Raw genomic sequence first — 16,047 nt, 5'->3', positions numbered from 1 at the left:
GCTCTGACCAAGGAGGACTTCACCGTGAAGAGTCACTTCAGCAGCTGAGTGCAACGCTACTGATGCTGAGGTGCTGGCTCTAGTCCACAGGCGGGCAGCGACGGCTCGCTGCCTACTCCGCAGATTCCCCCTGAAGGCTGGCCTGCAGCGGCCCACTGCTCAGGCCACTGGATGGGAGTGGCGCAACAGCTGGTGGGCTTTCAGCTGTCCTTTCACAGGCTGCTTTTCCGGGGAGCAGGGACCTGCCCTCTGGGGCCGCCTGGGTCCCAGCCTAGGGAATCGCTGAGGAGCGCGCCTTCTCCCGCAGCTGCCCGGGGAGGTCTTCCCAGCTCCCGTCCTCCTGTCTGTTGTCTGGGTCTCCGCGCCCTGCCGGGCCGCCGGGCCGGGAGCCGGCTCCCAGCCCGGCTTGTCCCGGGCGTAAGAACGCCCCCCGCTGCGCTCTGGCCTCCCAAGGGTAGGGGTCCGCCCGGGGCCGTGTGCGCCGCCCGTCGGGAGCCACCCAGCGGCCGCCGTGAGCCGGTCCCTTCCTGGGGAACGTTGGCGACTCCCGCGAAGGGCTACGGTTCGGCCACCAAGCCCGGGGCAGAGCTCCAGAGGCCGGGGTGACAGCGGCAACGTTCCCGGTGTCATGAGACCCGGGAAGAGCCTGCTGTCGCCGGAGATTCGGGCTGCAGGTCGGCGGACAGGGCGGGCGGCGTCGGTCGGTGTCGGTCGGTGTCGCTGCCCGGCCCGGTGGACCAGCGCGCCGCGGGGCCCCTTCTGCCCGCGGGCACCGCCGGGGCAGCTGAGCGCGAGCAGGAAAGGGCATGGCGCCGGCGTCCGCGGAGTTACAGCCTCTCGATGTTTCCCACTCGCCCGGAGGTGCGGACCACACGGATGCACGCAGACATGTCCAGTCTTCCCAGCCTCCCCCATGGACCCCGATAGTCCCGATTCACAAACGTGTGTCCTCTCCCCGGAGACGGCCGGCCCTGGTGTCCAGAACAGGAGGCACCGCAAGGGACCACGGGCCGCCCGTCCTCCTCCCCAAAGGGCGCCCGGAAGCGCTTCCTTGCCTCCTTGGGGGAACGGTCGTCCCGCTGCCTTCGCGGCGCTGAGGCTGCTCCCAGGCGGCCTCGGTTCCCGGTGACTTGCTCAGGACTCCGCAGATGGGTTTCCTGCGGGTAGGGCTGCATCTATACGAGGGGCGCCCGGCGTCCCTTCTATTCTCCTCGGGCTCAGAAGTGGAAAGGATGGTGTCTGTGTGGAGGCCCTGTGTTTCCCGAGTATGAGACGCAGATACATCTGTGAGAGGTTCACAAAGCCGACAGATTGGTGGCTACTGTGGCGAGGTCGACCAGATGGCCTGATTCTATTAATTATAGTGAAAATCATCATTATCATTGTAACTCAACAATAATGTTTTTATTACCTTTGTTTGCAGTTAATTTAAGAAACAGTTTCAAGTTTATCCACAGAGTATCCAATTGAAGACGACCAGAGAAGGATATTGAAATGAAGAACTTTCTTCATACACTGTGAAGTTGGGGAACCTCTCCTTCCAGCCATGAGGCCCTGCCCTGCAACAGCCGACCTGGAAAGCCAGACCCCAGCCCCTGCAGCAATGGGCTCCAGGATTCAGTGCGTGGTCAGTGACTGCCACCTTTCTTATTTTCCTTCCTTTCAATTTAGTACCAAATGGGGGAAACCAAATCTGTCATCTAAGCAGTCACCTGGGACGGCCCTCTTCCTCCCAGCCTGCCTCCGGCTTCCCCACATTACACGCTCTGAGTAGGACATGCTTTCCCTCTTTCCCACCAGAGCGCGTCCCACTCCTCTGTGTGCCCTGAGTCTCAGCCTAGGCGAGTGGTGCTGGCTGACTCCTTGCTCTGGAGACAAATTCTGAAGAAACAGTGAAGGATCGGGAAAATATCCTGGAGTAGGAAACAGCCACCGCTCCAGTATTCTTGCCTGGAAAATTCCATGAAAAGAGGAGCCTGGCCATCTGCAGGCCGTGGGGTCACAACGAGTCAAACACGACTGAGCATGCACACACAGACACAGGCATGTTTGTTTATGTCTACAGAGCTTAGAGTGAGAACCAAATAAAGCACTGAGGATAATACATGGGTTTTGTTATTTTTGAAAAAAATCAAGTTAATCATTTTAAGTTGAGATATATATCATATACCCAAAAATTCTCCTTTGAGCACTATATTTTAGTGATTGCCTATTTATATAGTTGTGTAGCCATCATCACTATCTGATCCAGAAGATTTTATATTTTATCTCCCTACAAAGACACCTAGTGTTCCTTAATCAGTCACTTTAAATTCCACATTCCTCACTCTTTCATCCTCATGGAATTGCCTATTCTGTGTATTTCAAGCACATGGCTTTGTACAACTGTGGCCATTTAGGTCCGGTTTCTTACACAGTGTCATGTTTTTGAAGCTCATTCATATTTTATCATGTGATCCAATTTTTTGTTTGGCTTCAGAATTTTCCTAAGTCTTTAACACATGCACACACACACACACACACACACAGACATGCTACAGTTCTTTTAATGTGGAAAATACACAGAGGTCCAATGTCACCATGAGAACCATTTTATGCAGACAGTTCCATGGCATAAAGTACTGCCTTCCTGTAGGCACTCAACCTGCCCACCAACCCACAGCAGCCAGCAAGCACAGAGGATGCCAGCCCAACTGTGCTGCCCATTGTCAGAACTCCCAACAGCACCCACCCAGGCCAAGACTCAACAATAGGTGCAACTCCCTGTGGCCAAAGGAGAGCCCAACTGTGCTGGGGGGTGGGGGTGGGGGGGGCGGTGGTAGCAAAGGGAGAGAGAGATGAAAGGAGAGACAAGTGGGAAAGTCCACAGCACCTGGTCTTTCCAGGTGGTCTTGCAACCGAGTACTAATCAGGCTCAACCTTGCTTTAGCTTCTGAGCTCAGAAATTACCAGGGGCCTTCATGGTGGCATGGCCCTAGATGATGGCAGCCCCGACCAGGCACCCCAATACCCTGTGCTGTGGGGCCCTGCCATGCCAGCCTCACCAGCCCCTGTCAGAGCCCTGGGGTGCCCAGCATCTGTGGACAAACCGCTCCTGACACATCCTTCAGCCCTGTGGAGGCCCAGCCATCAGGCTGTGACTTGGAGTTCCCAAGAGATGGTTATCACTCAGGGTATGTGGCCAGTGGCAATAGGGCCTGACCCTCTGGAAGTGAGTGGAGAAAAGCCCAGTGCTCTAATTCAATGCTGTCCTGGCACCAACTGAGTGTCTCTTGCTGGCATCTTCAATGCTTCATCCAGATATTCCACGTACCACTCATGTTCCGGCTGGGATTCTAGGGGCAGCCTTCACAGGGCTGCAGCCTTTCCCAGTGACCAATCCCAAGTGCCGATGCCTCTACTCTGGACCCTCACATAGGTAGTACCGCTATCAATGCTTAGGGTTAAAAACAGCAGATCTAAGACGCTGAAGACTTGTCCTAGGTCTGGCAAACAGCTCAGAACTCAGGTCTGGTGGCCTTAATGCTGTCAACTAAGACCACACCATCTGCCAGCAGACATGTCAATCTCCAGATAATCAGGATCGGATTGATTAAGTACAAAGAGGGACAAGTGTGTCATGTTGGGAGGAGGGAGGTGGAAACAGCACCCCTCTGCCTTTGTTTCCCTACTTCCAGCTGCCCAGGGGCCCAGCCACCTCCTCAATATCCTATGTTCATGTAGTGTTCTGTTTTGACTCAGACAACATGAAGTGTTCCTGCCCCTCAAGTAGTAATTTTCTCAGTTTTGAGGAGTACAGTCATGAAATGTCTTCCAGTGTAAAAATAAAGAAAAGATAAAACTCACCCAGACCACTGGAGTTCCTTATGAGGTGAGGGTGATATAATATCCCTTGAACTTCTGTTCTGGAAAGAGGGAGGGAGGAGGAAGAAAAAGCTAATCTTCAGTGAATGTAACCTTCTCATGGACTCTGTGTAGTCATTTTATCTGTACAGCTATTCAGTCATCATAACATTTACTCAAGGTCTTTTCTCTTTCTGGACTGATGTTCTCATGGAGCTCACAGGCTGAAGAGGTGCTCAAAGTGAGAGAGTCAATTCCTAGGCAGGTTGATAAGAAGTCTGGGGGAAGCCAAGGAGAGAGGGGCCTGGAGTTCTCAAGGAGGAGGAAAGGACAAACATCTTTTTTTCTCTACATTCCTTAGTCTTAGTCACTTAAAACATTTTTTTGTTTTGTTTTCTTTCTTTCTTTAGGCCCAGAACTGATGATTACACAACTCAGTTTAAACTCTGTGAAAGAAAGTGAAGTTGCTCGGTCATGCCTGACTCTTTGCAACCCCATGGGCTGTAGCCTACCAGGCTCCTCTGTCCATGGGATTTTCCAGGCAAGAGTACTGGAGTGCATTGCCATTTCCTTCTCCAGGGGATCTTCCCAACCCAGGGATCCAGCCCAGGTCTCCCACATTGTAGGCAGATGCTTTCCCATCTGAGCCACTTAAACTCTGTACTAAGGATCATATAAGAACAATGTATCCTGCTTGAGGACAGTTTCTCCTTTCTGAAAACCTTCTGATTAATCCTGACATCTTAGAGTATATATTATGGGAATGGGTCTCGTAGGATCTTTCTGTTAAAATCTAATCCTGTTATCCTAAAATGCTAATTGTGGGAGTGGGTCTGGTAAAACTTTCACAAACCTGAGACATTCTTTTGATTTATTGTAGAAACTAATTTAAAAAGTATATACCTCCCTTGCTAACACTAGCAAGGGGGGCACTCCCCACCCCCTTCTGCTGTCCATGTCAGAAGCTTTCTCTGACCTTTTCCCACTGTCATAAAACTCTGCTACACAAACGCTCTTGAGTGATCAATCCTGGTCCCTGGTCCTGAAGCTAAATCTTCTTCGGAGATCCTGAATCCGACATCGTTCACAGTAAGCTCGATTGAATCTATAACAATCTCTTAAAAGCCAAATATAATCCTAAAATAAGCGATGCTGTTGCTAAGTCACTTCAGTCGTGTCCAACTCTGTGCGACGCCATAGACGGCAGCACACCAGGCTCCCCCATCCTTGGGATTCTCCAGGCAATAGCACTGGAGTGGGGTGCCATTGCCATCTCCAAAATAAGCTATATGCCCTATTAAAATAAAATTCAACTGAGTAAAATTTTAAAATCTTAGTGCCTTTATTTAAAGATTTATGAATCAGGCAGCATCCAATTTAGCAGTTAGAACCTCTGAGGAGTTGCACAAAATAAAAGACTTTTATAGGCATAAGGGATCAGGAACAAGGAAGTTGTACTGGGCAAAGAATCCAAGTGGTTACTGTGAGGTTACTTTCCATTAAAGGCTGGAAAGCTTTCTCAGGCAGATGACTTAACTACTGATAGTCAGAAGATTCCTGGCTGACTGGTTCAAGATTTCATTTCTGGAAGAGCCAAAACTGCATTTAAGTCTATTTTGCTAGCATGGTTCCTAACTAAGCAACTCCTCTGGGGCTGTTGTCTTGTTTTTAACAGTCCCCCGGGGGCAGCAACAAGGCTTACCACTGCTGGTTCTTCCCCAAATGCTGAGAGCGCACGTGCTCTGTGCCAGGCCTGTGCTGGGGGCAGGGACCCAGCCACGACACCTCACAGTCCTTGACATTCAAGAGGAGAGTAAGACAGAAAACCACCACACTTTAAAAAGAAAGGATTCTGCTGCTCCCGCAAAGCTGACACTGTGGAGCGAGACAAGGAATAAACAGAACAGCTTGTAGAAGAGTCAGCTCCATGGAGTGAAGGGCGGGACACGGCACAGCAGGAAGAGAGGAGCTGGGGCGGTGGGAGGGTGGGGAGGAAAGGAGTCCCGGGACAGAGGACGGATGGGTGATTAGCCCCAGCGGGTGCAGACAGGGCCAGCCCTGGTGCCGTGAAGGACCGAGGTGGTAAGGGCAGGAGACATGGGGGAGCTGTCACCACAGATGCACATGGGGATGTGTCTCTGAGGAGGTGACAATTAAAATGCGCTCCAAGCCACTGTCCCCTTCCCTTGTCACCCAGAGGCAGACACCGAGGATGGCCGCTAACATCACGTGCACCAGCCAGTCCTCAGCCTGCACACCCAGCTCACTGTTCCTCCTGAGGAGTCACAGTAAAGGTCCCTGTACCTAATTCCCTTCCCTCAATCTGCGGACAAGTCCGGTCCTTTCCCGTGTGGCCCAATGGTGTGGCCTGTCCCTCCTCTTGGGAACTGTAAGTCATCAACTCTCTTTTCGAGGGCAGTTATCTCCTGATCTGTTTGCCTTATTATGCCTGCAATTTCCTACTAATACACTATATTTTAAATTAGCCAAGAATGACAGCACACTCTAGACACAGAGTGTCTTAACTGAGCACACTCAATTAAGTGTGGACAAATGCAGAATGATCTAGGACAGTTCCCACGATGTCCTCAATCAGTTTAATGTTTGATTGTGTGTTAAGCGGTGTTTTGTGTTTTCCTGCCTGGTTAGTTTCCTCTGGGTCAGCTGTGCTTTCTTTCACCAACTCTTTCTCCCGGCAAAATTACTTGCAAGCACAACTGAAATTCAGAATATGTTCAAATTGTTCCCTACAGGGAAAGCATCTTAGAGCAAAACTTACTGCAGCACTGATAAGGCGTCCTGTCTTTCTCCAAGTTGGCTGAGAACGAGCAGAGTAGGACTTGTGTGGTTAGTCCCTCTGCTGTGTCCAGCTCCTTGTGGCCCGTCCTTTGAGAGGAGCCTGGCAGGCTACAGACCCTGGAGTCCCAAAGACTTGGACATGACTGAGCCACTATATATTCTTCCGGATTCTTTCCGGTTACAGGTCGTCACAAGATACTGAGTACAGCTCCCTCACTACACAGCAGCTCCTTATGTCACCTGGTGTACATACAGCAGTGTGTGCGTACTGACCCCAAACTCCTAACTCACCTCTCCCCACACCCCCGTGTCCTCTTAGGTAACCATAAGCGTGTTTTCTATGTCTGTGACTCTACCTCTGCTTTGTAAATAAGTTCATCTGTATCATTCTTCAATATTCCACATATGTGATGTCATACGATGCTTGTCTCTTTCTGTCTGACTTCACTTAAAGTGAAATCACCATGTTCATCCATGTTGCTGCAAATGGCATTATTTCATTTGATTTTATGACTGAGTAATTTTCCGTTGTATATATATTCCACATCTTCTGGAGCAAGCACTTCTTAGACTGTACAGCTTGACTTACTTTAAAGGAACAAAAATTGTGAGGAAACCTAAATTTTTTTAGAGATGGAGAATTTCTCTGCAATGATTCATATATCATTAATCAGCATTTAATGGATTAGGAGACCAAGAATAGTAGGTAAAATTGGTGTGTGGTTTTGTTTTATGTCACTTATGTCAAGTTCTCATGCTGCTGCTGTTGCTAAGTTGCTTCAACTCTGTGCGACCCCATAGACGGCAGCCCACCAGGCTTCTCCATCCATGGGATTCTCCAGGCAGTAACACTGGAGAGGGTTGCCATTTCCTTCTCCAGTGCACACAAGTGAAAAGTGAAAGTGAAGTCACTCAGTTGTGTCCGACTCCTATCAGGGTTAAATTATGTTCACAAAATACAGATTTCTTCTGTTCCTCTATTCTTGATTCTCTAAAATTATGTGGTGCTTTTGTAGTCAGTTGTTCTTTGCTTGCATAGCCTTCACATGATTTTCAGAAGTAATTCTTGAAAAAAATTTTATTTTATAGCCTTCCTTGCTTATTTTTCTTTTGTTACAGCTGCTTTAAATATTGGTCTTGAGAATTCATATTTTTCCAGAAAGTAGTCAATTTCTTGAATATTCTCGTATATTTGCAGTGTATATAAAGGGGTTTATATTCATTTTTGTGGGTGGGTATGAGGTAATATGAAATATACTTCAGACCTCTTGTCTGACACAGGACCCCTAAGTGTCTTGAAGTTTCCTGGGTGATAGAAATGTCTTTTGGCTTGTTTTCTTTGTATGATTCCTGAAAGTGTTAATTTTGCTTTTTCCTGGTAGGAAATGATTACCTTCATAACAGACACGTTTGAGGATTATTGCTAAGGTTTGTTAGTAGAATTCTATGTGCCCTTTATTTTAAGGCTTGTGATTAGTTTCATCTCTCTCTCTCTCTTTTTTTTTTTAGTTTCAGCTCTAATATATGCATTTTCCATCTCAGTTGAATGCCCCATATATTCAAGGAGGTTTCTTCACTCTGGCTGGTGAGGATTCTCCGCCCCACATGAATGTTGCACATTATTCAATGCATTCAGTTCAGTTCATTTCAGTTGCTCAGTCATGTCCAACTCTTTGCAACCCCATGAACCGCAGTGCACCAGGCTCCCTGAGTTCACCCATGTGAACTCATGTTCATTGAATCGGTGATGCCATCCAACCATCTCATCCTCTGTCGTCCCCTTGTCTTCCTGCCCCCAATCCCTCCCAGCATCAGAGGCTTTTCCAATGAGTCAGCTCTTCACATCAGGTGGCCAAAGTATTGGAGTTTCAGCTTCAGCATCAGTCCTTCCAGTGAACACCCAGGACTGATCTCCTTTAGGATGGACTGGTTGGATCTCCTTGCTGTCCAAGGGACTCTCAAGAGTCTTCTCCAACACCACAGTCCAAAAGCATCAATTCTTCTCTGCTAAGTTTTCTTTATAGTCCAACTCTCACATCCATACATGACTACTGGAAAAACCATAGCTTTGACTAGACGGACTTTTGTTGGCAAAGTACTGTCTCTGCTTTTTAATATGCTGTCTAGTTTGGTCATAACTTTCCTTTCAAGGAGTAAGCATCTTTCAATTTCATGGATGCAATCACCATCTTCGGTGATTTGTGAGCCCCCCAAAATAAAGTCAGCCACTGTTTCCACTGTTTCCCCATCTATTTGTTGAGCTATTTCAAATCCTAAAAGATGATTCTGTGAAAGTGCTGCAGTCAATATGTCAGAAAATTTGGAAAACTCAGCAGTGGCCACAGGAATGGAAAAGGTCAGTGTTCATTCCAATCCCAAAGAAAGGCAATGCCAAAGAATGCTCAAACGACCACACAATTGCACTCATCTCACACGCTAGTAAAGTAATGCTCAAAATTCTCCAAGCCAGGCTTCAGCAATACGTGAACCATGAACTTCCTGATGTCCAAGGTGATTTTAGAAAAGGCAGAGGAACCAGAGATCAAATTGCCAACATCCACTGGATCATCAAAAAAGCAAGAGAGTTCCAGAAAAATATCTATTTCTGCTTTATTGACTATGCCAAAGCCTTTGACTGTGTGGATCACAACAAGCTGTGGAAAATTCTGAAAGAGATGGGAATACCAGACCACCTGACCTGCCGCTTGAGAAACCTGTAGGAAGCAACAGTTAGAACTGGACATGGAACAACAGACTGGTTCCAAATAGGAAAAGGAGTATGTCACCCTGCTTATTTAACTTATATGCGGAGTACATCATGAGAAACGCTGGGCTGGAAGAAGCACAAGCTGGGATCAAGATTGCCAGGAGAAATATCGATAACCTCGGATATGCAGATGACACCACTCTTATGGCAGAAAGTAAAGAGGAACTAAAGAGCCTCTTGATGAAAGTGAAAGAGGAGAGTGAAAAAGTTGGCTTAGAGCTCAACATTCAGAAAACTAAGATCATGGCATCTGATCCCACTCAATGCACAGCTCTCCAGTAATAATTCTTTCCTCAAAAGTTGTTCCTGCCCAGCCTTGGGAAATTTCACCTGCGTGTGATCAGATGACAGAGACTCAATGGGCTCATTAGGCACTTGTAATCATTCTTTCTGTCTGAGTAGCTCTCTCTTTTAGATGCCCTGCCCCACACATATCACCTTCTGCACCTCCCTGGCTCACTTGTGTTCTCAGATCAGGGCTTTGCTGGGCTGCATCTGGGTTCCCCTCCCTGTACCTGCAACATGGAAATTGCCTGAAGGCAGACAGCCAGGAGTTTTCAGATGGATTTGTGCATCCATCTTCACTCTAGGAACTTAGTCTTGCATGGCCTGCTGTCCAGGATCTGAAAACAGTTGTTCCCAGTATTTTGTTCAGCTTTGTAATTACCAGTGCCAGGTGAGGAAGTTCAGATACTGTTCCTCTTAAAGCTGGGAGTGGAAGTCACATTTTATTTTTACAGACACTCTTTGAATCAGTAATTCTAAATCAGTTAACCATATATGTTTAAAAGTATCCTTTGCTTCATTTTCTCTGTTTTGCTCTTGCAAATGTAAAAACAAAACCAAATATCAAGAGACACATTAAAACAGGTTTTGTTTTCTGCTTTTCCTGGTTGAACTTTATGCCAACAAATCCTAGGTAAGAACTTAGGAAGCTGCAGTAAGTCAAGGCACCAGCAAGATCACAGGATCTGCAATCAACAGGGATATTAATGGTACCAGAGAGCCTTTTTTTTTTGCCATGCCATAGGAGGTGGATGAAGTAGTTGAGGGGCTAGAGGGATCCCAGGACCTTAATGACACCAGTGAGCCAACTAAAATACAGGAGGCTGAGGCCAGGTATAGCATGTTTGGCCAATGTGAGCTGAAATATATTTAATTCTGAATTTCCAGAACCATAACCTCAAACAAAATGTTCACCTTCTTCTGATATTCACATAGAAAGATTGCACAGAATCTCTCACCTAGAAATTCTACTTCCATGGAAGATAGCCACCAGGAAGATTGCTTGGAGAATTTAAGAGATGTGTGGTTTGTAGGTGGAGAAAGAGGCAAGTGTGGTTCAGAAACGGAAAGGGGTCTGTGCAAACCCAGCAGGCTCTCTTTGGTGGAAGGCAGGCCGTGCACTCACTGCTCCTTCCCCCTTTTGCTGAGATCACTTTTATCATGTTTTAGGTAGCTCCAATGAAAACTTCAAGTACAGGGGCTTCCCTGGTGGTCCAGTGGTTAAGAATCTACCTTGCAGTGCAGGGGACACCGGTTCGATCTCTGGTCCCCAGAAGATCCCTCATGCCACAGAGAAATTAAGTCTGTACACCGCAAAGACTGAGCCCAGGCATCCTAGAGCCCAGCGCTCCACAGCAAGAGGAGCCACCAAAGCGGGAAGCCCAACCACCCAACTAGAGCACAGGCCCTGCTCGCTACAAGTGGAGAGAGCCTGCAGGCAGCAAAGAAGACCCAGGGCAGCCAAAAAGAAATAAAATTATGTGTAAACAAAAACCCCTTCAAGTACAGTGACTCTCAATGGCTCAAGTAACTCCTGCTCGATGTTCTCAGCACACCGGCGTATGGGGTCTACAGGACCCCCCCTCGTCCCATGAAGGCCCAGAGTCTCCATCGACCACGTGTCTCCACCACTGTGCTGTGCCGTCTCCCCGCTCTCCTCTGCACAGAACTGCTTCTGATGGTGTCACTCTTTAGGCAGGGGAGTCATTCTTGTGAATCACCATCTAAGAATTAATATCTCACCTGCAATTTTATTTCTATATTCCTTAAAAGGAGTTCCTTAAAACCCCAACTGTATTCCTTAAAAGAGCGTTTTAACACAATCTTGATTTGAACACCTATGTTTTTATTTATCAACTTTCATGTCTCCTTCACTGTGTCCTGTGCTCTGGCTCAGCCTCTCTCTTGGCCTCTGCTCTTGGCCTCTCAGGAAACAGCGTACAGGATGTGTTAGTTGCATCCGCCCTCCCTCTCACTGGCTCTTTTCCGTCCTCCCTCATCTCCGTGACATGTGTAACTCTGTGCACATCACTATCACCATGACACCCTCCCTCCCTCGGGAAGCCTGTTATCACCTTCCTGCTCCTTTCTCTGCTGCCCCATGTGTGTCCCTGCCCAACACTCACAGCAGCTTCACAGCAGGTGCTCTCCCTCACTCTTCTCTCCAGAGCTCCTGCTGGAATTTCTGGACACCACCTCCCAAGTATTTACCTCTGACTCTGACTTCTCCTTCCCTGGTGGGCCCTGTAGCATCTTCCCCTGAGTGAAGACCACAGATAAAACCTAAATTCTCCTTCTTCCCCAGCTACCTTAGACTCCCCTGTGGATGTCTCCTTCTCATCCAGGCTCAGTGATTCAATATCATCCACGAACCATTTTTCTATACTCAACCATCTGGCCGTACTGATACCATCTCCAGGGGAGTGGGTGGAGCAATGATGGGCAATGTTGAGATGGCAGGTAGAGTCCAGACCAGGCAATGAGGGCATGAGAATGAAGGACAGTGCTAAGAAGAGGAGCAGATTATAGAGAAGTCACAAGGGCAGAAGAGGTTGGAGAATGTTTTTGAAAACAGATCAGGGAGAAATCTGGGAGAGGAGAGGTTGAGTCTTAAGGAAAGAGAAATGATCATTGCATAGCTCCTTGGTGGAGTGGGGGAGGGGGGGAAATCCAGCAACGTGCTAGTTTACCAGCAACATCCTATCAGATGCTATATTTCAGTTGGAAATACTTCAGGCTACAAATCCATTAGATTTATAGAAATTCCATATGCATTAGAAATTGATACAATTTCCTGCAATGGAATAAATTAGGCTAAGGTTATGCATTACATAGTTTTTTGTGATGTCAAGATGTCATTTTATATTAGTGTTTATTCCAATGTGGACCAGTAAAGCGTATTATAGTACATCATCTATTCAGTGGACTGATTTGTGGAAAATAGTGTTCCAAGAGAGAATATTCCCCAAGATATTGTCAGCTGAATATAAGCAAGATACCATAAAACATTGTGCACAGTATGTGACCATGTATGGTTTTAAATGTGGTTGTGCTCAGTCACTCAGTCACATCCCACACTTTTGACACTATGGACTGTAGCCCACCGGGCTCCTCTGCCCATGGCGATTCTCCAGGCAGGGATACTAGAGTGGGTTGCCATTTCCTGCTCCAGAGGATCTTCCAGACCAAGGGATTGAATCTGAGTCTCTTATGTCTCCTGCATAGGGAGGTGGGTTCTTTACCATTAGCACCACATGTGGAGTGAAGAAGAAATAGATATTCATAGTTGCTTGTGTATCCATAAAATGACATTCTGGGCCTTCTCTCTTGATCCAGGGGCTAAGACTCTGCACTCTCATTGTAGGGGCCTGAGTTCAATACCTTGTCAGGAAACTAGAACCCACAGGCCATAGCTAAGAGTTCCCATGGCAAAGGTCCCGCGGGCACAGCCAAATAAATACTTAGAAAAAATAAATAAACCTCCAGAAGCTATTCCTGAGAAACAAAACACGTGGCTGACTGTGGAAGCAGCAGGGCCTTGACAAGAAGGGAGGCGGTAGGAAGAACAATGTAATATGAAGTATTTTATATTTCTAGGTTCTTGAATCTTGTACATGTATTATAAGTTTCTCAGAAATGCCAAGACATTATAAAAGAATTTAAACCTCTAAAGAATAAAACTCACAGCGTTATTTCTACAAACTGAATGAAAGTCAAGTTTGTTTTATCAGAAAGATTATCTGGCTTCTCTAACATATCTTCTCAGGCTTTTCCCACGCTACCCAGACAGTGGTCCATACGGCACTGTCTGGATTCTTGTCATAACGGGAAGTGAATCTTTTACACTATCCTGGGTCCTTGATGTCCGGCAAATGAAGGACGACGTCATCACGTTCCTTGCAGTAGGGGCCCACTTAGGTAGCACCGACCTTTACTTCCCAACGGAGCGGTACATCTACAGAAGGAAAAGTGACGGCGTCTACACTAGGAATCCGAAGAGAACCTGGGAGAAGCTTCTGTAGGCAGCTCATGCCATCGTTGCCAGTGAAAACCCAGCTGCTGTCCCTGCTGCGTCCTCCAGGAACCCTCGCCAGCGAGCTGAGCTGCAGTTTGCTGCCACCGCTCCTCTGGTCAGCCGCTTCGCTCCTGGAGCCTCCACTAACCAGACCCAGGCAGCTTCCAGGAGCCAAGACTCCTGGTGGTTACGAGGCCAGGGCTGACCGCTGGCCTCTCCCAGAGGCATGTATGTGAACTTCTTACCATCGGTCTGTGTGACACGGACTCTCCTCTGCACTCTGGAGACGACCCATTCCCGGCAACCAGGGAGCTGTCGGTGGGTCTGACTTGGCGGATGCTCACCGGGGAAGTTCTGCCCGTGCGCGGCACCGTTTCCTGTGAACACTCTTGGGAGGTCGTGCCTGATCTCTACATCTGCAGATTCTGAAGAGATTAAAAGGGAAGAGCAGGTGCCAGCTGAGCAAGCTCTGACCAAGGAGGACTTCACCGTGAATGGGTCACTTCAGCAGCTGAGTGCAACGCTACTGGATCTGAGGTGCTGGCCTAGTCCACAGGCGGGCAGCGAGCTCGCTGCCTACTCCGCAGATCCCCCTGAAGGCTGGCCTGCAGCGCCCACTGCTCAGGCCACTGGATGGGTAGGCACAGCACTGCGTGGGCTTCAGCTGTTCTTTCACAGGCTCTTTTCTTCGGTGGGGGCTGTGCTGGGTCCTTGCTGCTGCACAGGTTTGCTCTGGTTGCGGTGAGCGGGGAGCACTCTGGTTGTGGTGCCTGGCCTTCTTGTTGCAGCGGCTTCTCTTGTTATGGAGCGTGGGCCCCAGGGCCCCCAGGCTTCAGTGGTGGCAGAGCGTGGGCTCAGGAGCTGTGGCCCCCAGGCTGTGGAGCACAGGCTTGATGGTTGTGGTTCACAGGCTTAGTTCCTCTGAAGGCACATGGGATCTTCCTGGACCAGGGATTGAACTCATGTCTCCTGCATTGGCAGGATTCTTTACCATGAGCCATTATGGAAACCCCACAAACTCTTAAAATGGAAATTGATTGACAGAAAATAACCAGTTTCTAAATAAATAAATATATCTACTCATGAGGATGTTCTGTGACTTTTGCTGTTTTCCTTTCACATAAGAGGAAAATGTCCTAATTCATAATTCGTTATGTTCTTCCCTCAAACAACATTTGCAACTGCTAATTTTATTAGCTAAGCTTGATCCAAGTTTTAAAATACTTTTCTCCCACTTTTCCCTATGCACTGTACATTCATTATCAATTGAGATAATACTTTATCATTGTTCAGTCACTCAGTCATGTCCAACTCTTTCCGACCCCATGGACTGCAGCACACCAGGCTTCCCTGTCCTTCACCATCTCCCAGAGATTATATTTATATACTTCATATGGATAGGAGGATAATCAGTTGACTTCATACTTGAATTATTTCTCTGAATCTGACATATTAATATGCTAGTAAGATATAAAACACTTGATTGACTTCAGCATAATAAAAAAATAACAGAATCAGGTGACCATATCTGAAGACTGATTATAAAAGCAGCAGCCATGTTGATGAGGAGCAGTGACACACGGGGGTACATTTTATGCTGTGAGAGAGGGTCGCTGGCCTCAGGGATTTAAAGGGCTGCTTGAAAACAGACAAACTCGGCTCAGTGGATGGACCTCCTGGGAATCACTTCCCAGGGACACACAGGACAGAGTCCTGAGCATCCTGAGTGCCCACAAGGTGGTCTGAAGCGGTGGCCAGGGCACCTCTCTGGGTATCAGTGGAGATGGTAGCTGTATTGTGTGTCTGTACGAGTCTGTATAAGGTGACCCTGCATGCAGAAAAGCAAATTTGATGAAATGGCAGAAGGCCTCAGCTCTAATATTAAGATCTTGTCTTAAATCAATTTCTTTCTCCTCTCAGCTTCTCCGTCTGAAAGGAGTTACTCTTCATGAGACCCATTCTCTTTTAATTCCCTTCTTCAAAGCCTCAGATTTTGTAGCTTTTTTTCAGTAAGTATCTTTCCATGTTTATTCCTCAGACAAGACAAGCAAGAGTAAATGTTTATTATTGGACTTTAAAGATAAACAAATACTTTTAAAATCAGACTTTCCAAAAGTTCTAAATTTATTCATGTTCTCACTTTAGTATCTTCAATCCTAAGCCTATAATGAACATTTTTACTTGATTCAGACACAGCTCTGGGGAGTGAATTGGTGGCGGGACTCCACAGACCCGTGGAATTCTGAACTCTTGACAGTTAGATCTCTTTTTACAGAAGTGTTAGCAGCCAATGGAGCAAGGCACATATAGTGCCAGATTATAGGGCTGACAGCGGGGA

At 47.5% G+C, this 16,047-nt stretch overlaps 1 pseudogene; it reads left to right on the top strand.

Moving 5' to 3' along the window:
- The first annotated feature begins 1,267 nt into the window (after nt 1–1,267).
- LOC112445398 (small ribosomal subunit protein uS2-like) lies at nt 1,268–15,258 on the top strand (annotated as a pseudogene).
- Nucleotides 15,259–16,047: the final 789 nt, after the last annotated feature.

This window comes from Bos taurus, unplaced genomic scaffold (assembly GCF_002263795.3).
Source record: "Bos taurus isolate L1 Dominette 01449 registration number 42190680 breed Hereford unplaced genomic scaffold, ARS-UCD2.0 Leftover_ScbfJmS_1097, whole genome shotgun sequence".
Taxonomy (NCBI): Eukaryota; Metazoa; Chordata; class Mammalia; order Artiodactyla; family Bovidae; genus Bos; species Bos taurus.
The sequence above is the reverse complement of the archived record's forward strand: the minus strand, read 5'-3'. Positions and strand labels throughout refer to the sequence as shown.